Source organism: Triticum dicoccoides, chromosome 2A (assembly GCF_002162155.2).
Source record: "Triticum dicoccoides isolate Atlit2015 ecotype Zavitan chromosome 2A, WEW_v2.0, whole genome shotgun sequence".
NCBI lineage: Eukaryota > Viridiplantae > Streptophyta > Magnoliopsida > Poales > Poaceae > Triticum > Triticum dicoccoides.
Window position 1 is genome coordinate 743045792 of NC_041382.1, and position 15400 is coordinate 743061191.

The 15400-nt window shown below is 43.5% G+C and overlaps 2 pseudogenes; one reads left to right on the forward strand and one right to left on the reverse strand.

Moving 5' to 3' along the window:
- LOC119358277 overlaps positions 1–5366 on the forward strand; it is an 8928-nt pseudogene extending 3562 nt beyond the window's left edge.
- A 3314-nt stretch (positions 5367–8680) lies between these two features.
- Positions 8681–10373, reverse strand: LOC119356853 (annotated as a pseudogene).
- Between the last annotated feature and the right edge of the window lie 5027 nt (positions 10374–15400).

Consider the following 15400-nt stretch of genomic DNA (forward strand, 5'->3'; position numbering starts at 1 on the left):
GGTTGCTTCTGCAACAATGACACCGATCTAGTTATTTCATCTGACTCTGGCGAACATGTAGGTATGATCGATTGTCATTTTCTTCTTCAAACGGTGGATCCTTCATAATTGACGCCATTGCCCTTTCAACATGGAACTCCAATGACACCAACATCAACACGCCATCGACATGTGTGGGATAAAGTGGATGGAGGATTCATCGTGACTAACAGCCTGTTCGGATGCCCTCCACTCCGTCGAATCCTTGACTCCACTCCCTGCTCCTAGGTTGCTGACTCCCCACGACAAATCGGGAGTTGACAACTTGTTTGGCAGTAAACTCCACTCTGTACCGGCTTCCCACGACACATCGAGCTGGTTTAACACTGGTCAGTCGTGCAGAGCTCGGTTTTAGCCGCTCTGCCAGGTTGAATAGCAATTAACTCCGCTCCACTCTTTCGACTCCGTGGAGTTGTAGTGTTCAGCGCTACTAATGCTTGTGTTTGATTAACATGGGAATTTGCCTTCTACTTCCTCCGTCGCATAATATAAGAGCATTTTTGACACTAGAACGTTCTTATATTGTGGGACGGAGGGAGTGATTTTTATTGTTGATGCTTTTTAGGGTAATAACATGGGAATTCGTCTTGCTAATTTTTGTCGTTTGTCTTCCTATTTTTGTTGTTGTTGATGCGGTATCATAGCGTGCAACTATGTTAATTTTGAAATTCAGTAACATTTCGTCACACAACTAGTAATAAATACAGTAACAAATTGGATTATTTTCAGATGAAAGTATGCTGAGTTCCTGACACGATCGACACTGTTCTGCCTTCGTTATCCAGTCTGTCGAGTTGCCCGACTCCCACGCCGCCGCCGACGATGTCGGCACCAGCAGCTCCGCCACCGCCGACGATGTCGGCATCCAATCCCATCTCCCCACGCTCCAGCAACCCTCTCCCCTCCACAACCTCCGCCACAACTCCTCTCGAGCTGCCCGGCGTGACCTCCGCCGCGGCCGCACGGAACCCTAGGATCCACCACACCAGCGGTGTACTCCACCTCCACCGCTCCTCCCCCACCTTCCCCGCTTCATGCTATGCCTCCGCTGTCGCCGCCACCGCCACCCTCTTCCTCCTCCTCCGGGCCCGCCGCCCCACCGATCCCCTGCATCTCTCTACTCCGGGTAACGATCCCGCCTTGATTTCTCACCAATTTGCTCTTTTCCGCGTGCCGCGCCTCCTGGTGCTCGCCGTTCCAACCCGGGTCACGCCGGACGACTTCGTCCGTTTCTGCGGCCCCTACGTCGAGCACGCCTCTGAGATCCGTGTCATCAGGTGAATTTCTAGACGCATTTAGTCTTGATGATTGCATTTGAGTATTCACACATAACACTTGTATGTGCCGTCATGATCATAGCGATGATGGGGTGGAGGACCGGTATGTGCTTGTTGAGTTTGAGGATCAGAAGAGTGCCGATGTATTCTACCTGGACCTCAATGGCTGGAGGTTCTCGTCCTCAGAGGTTGTAAGATTGTCAAATTGCTGTTGACTGGTTTATCCATTTTGCGCATTGCTACTGCTAAATTTGGGAAATGTGCCTGCTGTTCCATGGTGCAGGTAGAGGTGTGCCATGATCTGTTTATAGTTGCTGTGCAACACACATCATCCACTGAGCTTCTTACAACCTCTGAGGCATAGGTCAGCTCCTTTTTGGCATACGCACAAACTTAGTATTGTGTTAACATTGGATATGAACTTTGTGCAAAGTGTACTTCTGATCATGGCCGCATTGCTTGAGAAAACCACAGTTGTAATAATCTAGTAAAAAGATTAGGCACTTTTATTTGTCAGAAACACCATCTGCAAACATCAAATTTACATCTCTGTGGAGTTTTTACCCTCACAAAATCCAGATTACCTTATTTTAAGGGCAGCCCACAATATTAGGCAAATCAATTTTCATGTTGTTACTCTCTTACAGACAGCTTCTGGAGGCATCCTTTTAAGCATGTAGTTTCTACCAAATTGCAGAACTGTGTCTGTGCCTCTGTGGGGTAAAATATAACGGTTTGTGCATGCACTTCTGTTGTTTAAGTATAACCATCCACAGATACACCCACTTTTTTTCTGGCTACAGTTTGGAAACCATTTAATTAGATCTACCAATATTCCATTTCCTCATCTTTAATTTTTAGATTTTTCTGCTTGTCACTTTAGTTATGTATCTAGTGTAAGGTATTACATGACCAGTATGTTCCCTAACTATCTTTTCTGTGTGATTCAGAAAGGTTGGATCAAGACATCAGTGGAATTGGGGCTACTAATTGTGACCATTCTTTCCAGTGTTCATGCGTTTCAATGTGGGTCAGTTCATCTTGTCCGGTAAGGAAGGATCTTCTTAATCACTGTTTCATTGCGTGCTAACGGGGAAACTAGGAATCACTTTGTTTCAGATGGAAGCCATCTTTTCTTGTTTTGTCTTTACACTACATCTGGGTTGCCATTACTCATTTTATATAAATCTTCTCATGTGTTCACTTACTTGTAATATTCTTCAGTAGGACTGGTTAGTGAAGTAGAAAGAATTCCACAGCAATGTTGAATGTGCAGTCATCTGGTGACTGATATCACACATTGGGCTTTATTTGTACTCTTGGACACTCGGAGCCTACTGAGGTTCAGGGGTATTTGCAGTGTTAAATATTAAACTTTGTGTCTGTTGCTCATATGAATAAATTTCACTCGGTATAGAGTATTGAATGTTCACACCAACTGTTTGGATCTAATTATCTAAGATACATATTGACTTGAATATTAAACCTTGTGTCTAGTGCTCATATGGATATATTTTTACCCGGTATAAAGTATTGAATGTTGTTGCCAGCTGTTTGAATCTAATTATCCAAGATACATATTGACTTTCGCTTCGATTGACTAGATCATAAAATTGCAAACGAGTAAATGCTGCTTTATAGACACAAACATTCATTCCAAGTTTCCAACACTATAACCACATGTATGTGTAGCGTTAAATTGTCTGTGTATTGGGTTCCATTGTAGTTTGCCTTTATTTATTGTTGTTTCAATTTCAGGTTTGTCAGTTCTGTCAGAAGCTGTCTGAAGCTCCTACAAATCCTACATGTTCTGTTTGCCAGACCTCTGAAAACCTCTGGATCTGTGTGATATGTGGTTTTGTTGGATGCGGAAGGTATGCTAACGCTGGCTGACTGAAAGTGTACCAGAACTCGTAGTCGTCCTACTATGGCAGGAATGATTAAGCATTTCACACCTTTACATAATATGCTGTACGGTGGTCTGGTGCACTCAGTAGAAGTTAGGAAGAAGGGAAACCTACATTGGAGCATAACTATATCATCACTTCTATTTCTCCCAGACTACCTGATACATGTCTTTGATGTAGTAATAATTATTTCCTTTTGACCTTTTTTCATCAGAAGTTCAGAACTAGTAGTCACTGCTATGTGCTATTTCAAAGCATTTAACATGAAACTTAACTATATCATCGCTTTTATTTCTCCCAGACTCCCTGATACTAATCTTTTATGTAGTAATAGTTATTTCCTTTTGACCTTTTTTAGCAGATGTTCAGAACCCATAGTCACTCTGCTATGTTGTGCTATTTTGAAGCATTTAGCATGATTATTTAAAGAAAAACTATGTCAGAGGTTAAATATATGAGTAGTTCTGCTTTTGTCATCATGCCCAAATCAACCTTAAATTTATTGTTTTGCCGTTTGTAGGTACAAAGAAGGGCATTCAACCAGGCACTGGAAAGGCACTCAGCACTGCTATTCTCTCGATTTGGAAACTCAACGTGTTTGGAATTATGTTGGTGACAGTTATGTCCATCGACTCAATCACTCAAAAAGCGATGTAAAGCATGCTAAGTTCAGTTCAAAGTGTGAATATCCCGAGGACAACTGCGTAAACTGTATGCACGAGGACTCAGATATGGGTGGAGTTATGTTTAGCAGAAAGCGGACACAGTAAGAGTTTTATGTTTCTTTGTTTTGATTCTCTGTAACACCTTCTTGGTATTCTTGTTCCTCAAAATCATGTGCCCTGCTCTTAACAGATTGTGGATGAATACAATCGTCTTTTAGCAAACCAACTTGAAACTCAGCGAGAGGTGCAGTGCTCTTTCCTTTGTAGTACTGTTTTTTTTACTATCCATTGTATTGTTCTAGAGCTTCTCGTATAGTTTTTCTTGGAGATACATTTTGTTATAATTAGTTATGTACTATTCTGATCCATTTATATGCCTCTGTTCGTTCATAAGCTCTTTTGCCAGACGCTAAGAAAGAAAGGGAACGCCACATTTCTGTTGCTGTGGATAAAACTGTAAATGATAAGCTTCAAGAGATGCAACTTAAGCTTGAAAATACAATGTTGGAGAAAAGAAAGTTGCTGAAGTGAGCCTTTTAAATCACACATCTTTCCATTATAAAGTACAACCAGTTTGGCCGTTGGTGTAACTGATGTCCTTTGCCTTATTAGATGAATGAAAAACTCACGAAGAGCCAGGATATATGGCACCAGACGGTAAAGGGAATAGAGGAAAGGTATGTTTTGATCTTTCCACCTGAAAATGGTAGCAGCTGCGCTACATTCAAGATGTGTTATTTGAAAGAAGTTAAATAATGCATTTTTTGGGGCACATTATGAACATAGATACTTGAAATGATTTGCTGAACTATATATGTATTCATGTTCAATCTTATTTGAAGGTGGTTTGAATATTCTCCTTTCATATCTATTCCATTCTAAAATGCCACAACTTTACTGTATCCTTCTTTAATGAAATCTGCATTCACAGGGAGAGAGCACAGTTGAAGCTGAAGGATGATATGATTCTTGACCTGGAAGAACAGGTGCTTATATTTTTCGTTACTGTTTCTTGTAAAAGCTATAATCTTTGGGAGGGTGGTTTTCAGTACAAGGGGCATTGGTTAACATGCCCTATATAATCCATGCAGATAAAAGACTTCAAATATTCCATCAAGTTACAAAAGTCTATTGCGAAGAGTTCACATGCTGATGATCTCAAAGGAGGTATGCTGGTGCCACTAGCCATAGAATCAGATCCTGGAAAAGGGTGAAAGGTCATCAAGAACAAGCAAGAGAATGAATTTGCGGCGATTTTGCCAGCATGACTGCATGAACCTCCATTATTTGCCGCATACGCAAAGGGTCTGATACATTCTCTTTGAGAAATAGTACAATCAGTTACAAAGTAGAGTAGGTTACATTAGAGCCAAAAAAGGAAGCTTTCTGGATCTTACATTTAAGGATTATACATATCTAACATGTAATGCTCAAGCACTACATGACCGTAGTACGGATGTTTAATGGCTCAAGCACTACATCTTGAGCATTACTGATCTTCCGTAAGGATGGCAAAACGAGAATCCAATAGTGGCCCAAAATGCCAACACAAAACCGGCAGCTGTGACCACATATAGAACTGGGTCACTGGTCGTCTCTTCCACTTCTTTCCCGGCAGCAGGATCTGGACCAGGAGCAGCACACATGTTCCCGTGTGTAATCTGGTGAAGGTTGGTGTTACCTAGGTAGCTCTCCATGCCGAAGCCTAGCTGACCAGAGTTTGGTATACATCCTGACAAGTTGTATGCCACAGAGAACACCCCCAATGTTGATAACTGAGTTAGCTGCCAAGGTATTGGTCCACTCAGCTCATTGTGGGAGAGGTCCAAGCTCTCTATCTCCTTCGCCGCTCAAGGTCATCGGGATCGGGACAACAAAGAAATTGTATGACATGTTAAGGGATTTGACATGGCTTAGATTCACAATATCTCTTATTTAATTAATGCATCTATATACTTGTTAAAGGGTGGAAGGCTCGGCCTTATGCCTGGTGTTTTGTTCCACTCTTGCCGCCCTAGTTTCCATCATACCGGTGTTATGTTCCTTGATTTTGCGTTCCTTACGTAGTTGGGTGTTATGGGAACCCCTTGATAGTTCGCTTTGAATAAAACTTCTCCAGCAAGGCCCAACCTTGGTTTTACATTTTCCTAACAACCTATAACCTTCCCTTGGGTTTTCGCGAGCCCGAGGATCATCTTTATTTACTCCCCCGGGCCAGTGATTCTCTAAGTGTTGGTCCGAACTGGGCGATGTCCGGCGTCCCCTGGGCAACCAGGGTCTATGACAACCCGACGTCTGGCCCATCCAGTGTGCCCTGAGAATGAGATATGTGCAGCTCCTATCGGGATTTGTCGGCACATTCGGGCGACTTTGATGGTCTTGTTTTACCATTGTCGAAATGTCTTGTAACCGGGATTCCGAGCCTGATCGGTTCTTCCTGGGAGAAGGAATATCCTTCGTTGACCGTAAGAGCTTGTGATGGGCTAAGTTGGGACACTCCTACAAGGTTTGAACTTTTGAAAGCCGTGCCCACGGTTATGTGGCAGATGGGAATTTGTTAATATTCGGTCGTAGAGAACTTGACACTTGACTTAATTAAAATGCATCAACTGCATGTGTAGCCGTGATGGTCTATTTCTGGCGGAGTCCGGGAAGTGAACACGGTCTTGTGTTATGCTTGAACGTAAGTAGTTTCAGGATCACTTCTTGATCACTTCTAGCTTCTCGACCATTGCATTGCTTCTCTTCTCGCTCTTATTTGCGTATGTTAGCCACCATATATGCTTATTGCTTGCTGCAGCTCCACCTCATTACCCTATCCTACCCATAAGCTTAAATAGTCTTGATCTTGTGTGTGTGAGATTGCTGAGTCCTCGTGGCTCACATATACTTTCAAACAGTTGCAGGTGCCGATGATACCAGTGCAGGTGACGCAACCGAGCTCAAGTGGGAGCTCGATGAAGATCTTGTTCGTTGTTATGTTTCGTTTCCTGTTGATCAGTAGTGGAGCCCAGTTGGGACGATCGAGGATCTAGCATTTGGGGTTGTCTTCTTTTATTTTGGTTCCGTAGTTGGACCTTGATTGTATTCTGGATGATGTATGTTTAACTTGTATTTGTGTGAAGTGGCGATTGTAAGCCAACTCTTTATCCCTTTCTTATTCAGTATATGAGACTGTGTGAAGACTGAAGATTACCCCACAAACCTATCATGCGGCTATGCCTCTAAGTCATGCCCCGACACGTGGGAGATATAGCCGCATTATGGGTGTTACACATTCCTAGTGGCAAAACTGAGTAGTGGGACACAAGTAGTGGCATAAATGATAAAAACCCTTAAACTTAAGAGTCCGCACCCTTGCCCATTCTTGTGAGGTCTTTGCAACATACTCCCTCTGTTACTAAATATTTGTCTTTTTAGAGATTTCAATAAGTGACTACATACGGAGCAAAATGAGTGAATCTACACTTTAAAACATGTCTATATACATCCGAATGTGGTAGTCCATTTGAAATCTCTAAAAAGACAAATATTGAGGAACGGAGGGAGTACTATATATAGGTAGTATGTCCATGTATCTATTGATCGACATCCATTTGCATCTATAATTGACTAGTTGAAATATACATACAAAACATGCTCTAGAAAGGGAAAAGCATGCTACTCCCTGTCCCTATTTACTACTCCCACCATTTTATAATATAGTGCGTTCATGCTTTTCGAGAATTAACTTAGACCATAAATTAGACCAACAACTGGAGTGTTGGTGTAGCTGATGGTGAGGTACACCAACCAGCTTGGCTGTTGGTGTAGCTGATGTCCTTTGACTTACCCTGTAGATGAATGAAAAACATACGAAGAGCCAGGATATATGGCGCCAGACAGTGAAAGGAATAGAGGAAAGATATTTTCTGATCTTTCCACCTCAAAATGGTAGCAGCTGCGCTACATTCAAGACCTATAATGTCAAGGAAATTAAATAATGCATTTTTTGGTGCACATTATGAACATAGATACTTGAAATGATTTGCTGAACTATATACATATTGATGTTCAATCTTACTTAAAGGTTGATTGAATATTCTCCTTTCATATCTATTCCGTTCTAAAATACCATAAGTTTCCTGTATCCTTTTTTGATGAATCTGTATCCATAGGAAGAGAGCACAGTTGAAGAAGATGTTCTTATATTTTTTTTCGTTACTGTTTCTTGTAAAAGCTATAATCTTTGGGAGGTGGGTTTAGCACGTACAAGGGGCATTCGTTAACATGACCTATATAGTCCTTGCAGATAAAAGACTTCAAATATTCCATCAAGTTACAAAAGTCTATTGCGAAGAGTTCACATGCTGATGATTTCAAAGGAGGTATGTTGGTGCCACTGGCCATGGAATCAGATTTTGGAAAGGGTAAAAGGTCGTCAAGAACAAGCAAGAGAAGGAAGCGGCGACTTTGCTAGTACGAATGCATGAACCTCCACCATTTTTTGTATGTGCTAAGATTCTACATGTTAACTTCTGACTTTATGTGAGAAGTGCAAGATCGCTCTTTATTTCTAATTTCTCTCAAGTACATCTGGTACATTCTCAGTGCTAAAAAGTTAGAATCTGATACAAAATATAATTACATTGCATACCCAGAATTTTTTTTGAGGAAGCTCAGTGTATGTGTACTTACATACACTTAAAATACACAACTAGGCCAATCTTTTTTCTTTGAATAGGAACACTGTAGTGCATACTACATAATTGTAATACTTCCAATGTGCTTACATTGCATAATTGTTCGAGCACTACATCTTGAGCATTACTGATCTTCCGTAAGGATGGTAAAACGAGAATCCAATAGTGGCCCAAAACGCCAACACAAAGCCGGCAGCTGTGACCACATATAGAACTGGGTCACTGGTCGTCTCTTCCACTTCTTTCCCGGCAGCAGGATCTGGACTGGGAGCAGCACACATGTCCCCCTGTGTAATCTGGTGAAGGTTGGTGTTACCTAGGTAGCTCTCCATGCCGAAGCCTAGCTGACCAGAGTTTGGTATACATCCTGACAAGTTGTTGTATGCCACAGAGAACACCCCCAATGTTGATAACTGAGTTAGCTGCCAAGGTATTGGTCCACTCAGCTCATTGTGGGAGAGGTCCAAGCTCTCTATCTCCTCCATGCCGCTCAAGGTCATCGGGATCGGGACAACAAAGAAATTGTATGACAGGTTAAGGGATTTGACATGGCTTAGATTCCCTAGCTCCCAAGGAATTTCTCCATGCAACATGTTTGCAGATAGGTCGATGCCAGACATTGAAGCGAAGAAACTTCGACCGTATGTGTAGAGATTCCCCTTGGAGGCAAAGGTGAAGCCTCGTAAGTCATATGAAGAGCCATTGTATATCTCTCCATAGACTGGCTCCAACATTTGATCGTCTGTGTCGCCTTTGAAAGAGATATCACCAATACATGCTGGCAATGAACCTGAAAGCTTGTTATGGGACAAATCAATTATCCTCAAGTACATGAGTTTGCACACTTTTGGATTAATTGACCCTTCGAACTTATTTCTGCCCAACGTAAGTAGCCTAATGTTGTCAAGACAATGTACCCAGTGGAGGTTGCCTGTGAACTGATTGTGTCTGATATCCAAAGAAATAAGACTTGATGTGTTGAAAAAGGGAAAAGAGATATCGCCAGAAAATGAGTTCTCAGACAGGTTAACAAAATTGAGCTGTATAAAGATACAGTTTGGCACATACCATGCAAGATTATTGCTTGATAGATCTAAAAAGCGAAGTCCCATGAAGCCACAGATTTGTGGATGAATTTTGCCGGTTATATGGTTGCCAGCAAGATTCAGGACTACCAAAGAAGATAGGTTCCATAACGAGTTATCAAGATTGCCAGACAGCTTGTTATCATGCAAATCCATGACTTTTAGAACACCTGACAAACCCTTCAAATTTGTTCCTGTCCAGGTACAATTCATTCATACTGGACAGATTATTCATCCCACCAAAAATTAGACCACCAAGCCTGTTGTTTGAGACCTTCAACGTGGATAGCCATTGATAATTAGTGAAAATACAAGCTGGAACTTCCCCAGAAAGTTTGTTGTTCGACATGTCCAAAGATTCCATGTAAATGTTCGCGCACAACGACTTTGGTATGTTCCCATCGATGTTGTTACCAGAAATATTAAGAAAAGACAATCTTGGAAACAATGAGCCAATGTTGTCCGGCAGCTGTCCTGTGACTTGGTTCATGTTTATGTCGATAGTGGATAGATAAGGTTGGGTATGCCATATTGGGTACATCGATCCAGTTAGAGAGTTGTTTCCAAGATTTAGATACTGAAGTGTTGATTCCTTTGTAAACAGCCAATTCGGCATGCTACCAGACAAGTTATTGTTGGATAAATCAAGCATCTCTGAATGACGTTGTGTGCGTAAAATATGTGGTTCTGCAATAATGTTCTTGTCAAGGTCACAACCAGAGAGCAATAGCACTTTCAATTGGAATGAAGGGATCCATCCAGGAATATGCCCGTCAACAACTAGGTTAGAATTGCCTGAAAGGTGTATCGCTTCTTGTAACACCCCGGATGTAACTTACCTTATATGATCTCCAACTCTTGCCGTTTCCGGCGCTAAGTTATTTTATTTCCTCGGTTTCGGGTTTTTGTCTCCGTGTGTTGTTGTCGTTGTCATGCATCTCATATCATGTCATCATGTGCATCGCATTTGCATACGTGTTCGTCTCATGCATCCGAGCATTTTCCCCGTTGTCCGTTTTGCATTCCGGCGGTCCTATCTCCTCCGGTGGTCCTTTCTACCTCTTTTCGTGTGTGGGGGTTAAACATTTCCGGATTGGACCGAGACTTGCCAAGCGGCCTTGGTTTACTACCGGTAGACCGCCTGTCAAGTTTCGTATCATTTGGACTTCGTTAGATACTCCAACGGTTAACCGAGGGACCGAGTGTTGGAAATATGCCCTAGAGGCAATAATAAAATGATTATTGTATTTCCTTGTTCATGATAATTGTCTATTATTCATGCTATAATTGTATTATCCGGAAATCATAATACATGTGTGAATACATAGACCACAATGTGTCCCTAGTGAGCCTCTAGTTGACTAGCTCGTTGATCAACGGATAGTCATGGTTTCCTGGCTATGGACATGGGGATGTCATTGATAACGGGATCACATCATTAGGAGAATGATGTGATGGACAAGACCCAATCCTAAGCTTAGCTCAAAGATCGTGTAGTTCGTTTGCTGTAGCTTTTCTGAATGTCAAGTATTTCCTTAGACCATGAGATTGTGCAACTCCCGGATACCGTAGGAGTGCTTTGGGTGTGCCAAACATCACAACGTAACTGGGTGACTATAAAGGTACATTACAGGTGTTTCCGAAAGTGTCTGTTGGGTTGGTACGAATCGAGACTGGGATTTGTCACTCCGTATGACGGAGAGGTATCTCTTGGGCCCACTCTGTAATGCATCATCATAATGAGCTCAATGTGATCAAGTGGTTGATCACGGGATCATGCATTACGGTACGAGTAAATTGACTTGCCGGTAACGAGACTGAACAAGGTATTGGGATACCGACGATCGAGTCTCGGGCAAGTAACGTACCGATTGGCAAAGGGAATTGTATACGGGGTTGCTTGAATCCTCGACATCGTGGTTCATCCGATGAGATCATCGAGGAGCATGTGGGAGCCAACATGGGTATCCAGATCCCGCTGTTGGTTATTGGCCGGAGAGCCGTCTCGGTCATGTCTACGTGTCTCCTGAACCCGTAGGGTCTACACACTTAAGGTTCGGTGACGCTAGGGTTGTAGAGATATGAGTATACAGTAATCCGAAAGTTGTTCGGAGTCCCGGATGAGATCCTGGACGTCACGAGGAGTTCCGGAATGGTCCGGAGGTGAAGAATTATATATAGGAAGTGTAGTTTCGGCCATCGGGAAAGATTCGGGGTCACCGGTATTGTACCGGGACCACCGGATGGGTCCCGGGGGTCCACCGGGTGGGGCCACCCATCCCGGAGGGCCCCATGGGCTGAAGTGGGGAGGGGAACCAGCCCATAGTGGGCTGGTGCGCCCCCCTTGCCCCCCCTGCGCCTAGGGTTGGAAACCCTAGGGTGGGGGGGGGGGGCGCCTCCACTTGCCTTGGGGGGCACTCCACCCCCCTTGGCCGCCGCCCCCCTTGGGAGATCCCATTTCCAGGGCCGGCGCCCCCCCAGGAGGCCTATATAAAGGGGGAGGGGAGGGAGGGGCAGCCGCACCTCAAGTCTTGGCGCCTCCCTCTCCCCTGCTACACCTCTCCCTCTCGCAGAAGCTCGGCGAAGCCCTGCTGCGATCATTGCTGCATCCACCACCACGCCGTCGTGCTGCTGGATCTTCATCAACCTTTCCTTCCCCCTTGCTGGATCAAGAAGGAGGAGACGTCATCCGCTCCGTACGTGTGTTGAACGCGGAGGTGCCGTCCGTTCGGCACTTGGTCATCGGTGATTTGGATCACGGCGAGTACGACTCCATCATCCCCGTTCTCTTGAACGCTTCTGCTTGCGACCTACAAGGGTATGTAGATGCACTCTCCTCTCGTTGCTAGTTGACTTCATAGATTGATCTTGGTGAAACGTAGGATTTTTTTTTGTTTTCTGCAACGTTCCCCAACAGTGGCATCATGAGCCAGGTCTATGCGTAGTTCTCTTTGCACGAGTAGAACACAATTTGTTGTGGGCGTAGATGTTGTCAACTTTCTTGCCGCTACTAGTCTTATTTTGCTTCAGCGGTATTGTGGGATGAAGCGGCCCGGACCGACCTTACACATACGCTTACGTGAGACAGGTTTTACCGACTGACATGCACTAGTTGCATAACGTGACTAGCGGGTGTCTGTCTCTCCCACTTTAGTTGGAGCGGATTCGACGAAAAGGGTCCTTATGAAGGGTAAATAGAAGTTGACAAATCACGTTGTGGCTTTTACGTAGGTAAGAAAACGTTCTTGCTAGAACCCTATTGCAGCCACGTAAAACTTGCAACAACAATTAGAGGACGTCTAACTTGTTTTTGCAGCAAGTGTCATGTGATGTGATATGGCCAAAGTTGTGATGAATGATGAATGATATATATGTGATGTATGAGATCATGTTCTTGTAATAGGAATCACGACTTGCATGTCGATGAGTATGACAACCGGAAGGAGCCATAGGAGTTGTCTTTATTTTTTGTATGACCTGCGTGTCATTGAGAAACGCCATGTAAATTACTTTACTTTATTGCTAAACGTGTTAGCCATAGTAGTAGAAGTAATAGTTGGCGAGCAACTTCATGGAGACACAATGATGGAGATCATGGTGTCATGCCGGTGACAAGATGATCATGGAGCCCCAAGATGGAGATCAAAGGAGCTATATGATATTGGCCATATCATGTCACTATTATTTGATTGCATGTGATGTTTATCATGTTTTTGCATCTTGTTTACTTAGAACGACGGTAGTAAATAAGATGATCCCTCATAATAATTTCAAGAAAGTGTTCCCCCTAACTGTGCGCCGTTGCGACAGTTCGTTGTTTCGAAGCACCACGTGATGATCGGGTGTGATAGATTCCAACGTTCACATACAACGGGTGTAAGACAGATTTACACATGCAAACACTTAGGTTGACTTGACGAGCCTAGCATGTACAGACATGGCCTCGGAACACAGAAGACCGAAAGGTCGAACATGAGTCGTATAGAAGATACGATCAACATGAAGATGTTCACCGATGTTGACTAGTCCGTCTCACATGATGATCGGACACGGCCTAGTTAACTCGGATCATGTTATACTTAGATGACTGGAGGGATGTCTATCTGAGTGGGAGTTCATTGAATAATTTGATTAGATGAACTTAATTATCATGAACTTAGTCTAAAATCTTTACAATATGTCTTGTAGATCAAATGGCCAACGTTGTCCTCAACTTCAATGCGTTCCTAGAGAAAACCAAGCTGAAAGACGATGGCAGCAACTATACGGACTGGGTCCGGAACTTGAGGATCATCCTCATAGCTGCCAAGAAAGATTATGTCCTAGAAGCACCGCTAGGTGACGCACCCGTCCCACAGAACCAAGACGTTATGAACGCTTGGCAGACACGTGCTGATGATTACTCCCTCGTTCAGTGCGGCATGCTTTACAGCTTAGAACCGGGGCTCCAAAAGCGTTTTGAGCGACACGGAGCATATGAGATGTTCGAAGAGCTGAAAATGGTTTTCCAAGCTCATGCCCGGGTCGAGAGATATGAAGTCTTCGACAAGTTCTTCAGCTGTAAGATGGAGGAAAATAGTTCTGTCAGTGAGCACATACTCACAATGTCTGGGTTGCATAACCGCTTAACTCAGCTGGGAGTTAATCTCCCGGATGGCGCGGTCATTGACAGAATCATTCAGTCGCTTCCACCAAGCTACAAGAGCTTTGTGATGAACTTCAATATGCAGGGGATGGAAAAGACCATTCCTGAGGTATATTCAATGCTGAAATCAGCAGAGGTACAAGTCAAAAAGGAACATCAAGTGTTGATGGTGAATAAAACCACTAAGTTCAAGAAAGGCAAGGGTAAGAAGAACTTCAAGAAGGACGGCAAGGGAGTTGCCGCGCCCGGTAAGAAAGCTGCCGGGAAGAAGCCAAAGAATGGACCCAAGCCCGAGACTGAGTGCTTTTATTGCAAGGGAAGTGGTCACTGGAAGCGGAACTGCCCCAAATACTTAGCGGACAAGAAGGCCGGCATCACAAAAGGTATATGTGATATACATGTAATTGATGTGTACCTTACCAGTACTCGTAGTAACTCCTGGGTATTTGATACAGGTGCGGTTGCTCACATTTGTAACTCAAAGTAGGAGCTACGGAATAAGCGGAGACTGGCGAAGGACGAGGTGACGATGCGCGTCGGGAATGGTTCCAAGGTCGATGTGATCGCCGTCGGCATGCTACCTCTACATTTACTTACGGGATTAGTTTTAAACCTCAATAATTGTTATTTAGTGCCAGCTTTGAGCATGAACATTGTATCAGGATCTCGTTTAATTCGAGATGGCTACTCATTTAAATCCGAGAATAATGGTTGTTATATTTATATGAGAGATATGTTTTATGGTCATGCTCCGATGGTGAATGGTTTATTCTTAATGAATCTCGAGCGTAATGCTACACATATTCATAGTGTGAATAACAAAAGATGTAAGGTTGATAATGATAGTCCCACATACTTGTGGCACTGCTGCCTTGGTCACATAGGTGTCAAACGCATGAAGAAGCTCCATGCAGATGGACTTTTAGAGTCTCTTGATTACGAATCATTTGACACGTGCGAACCATGCCTCATGGGTAAAATGACCAAGACTCCGTTCTCAGGAACAATGGAACGAGCAACCAACTTATTGGAAATCATACATACTGATGTGTGCGGTCCAATGAGTGTTGAGGCTCGCGGTGGCTATCGTTATGTTCTCA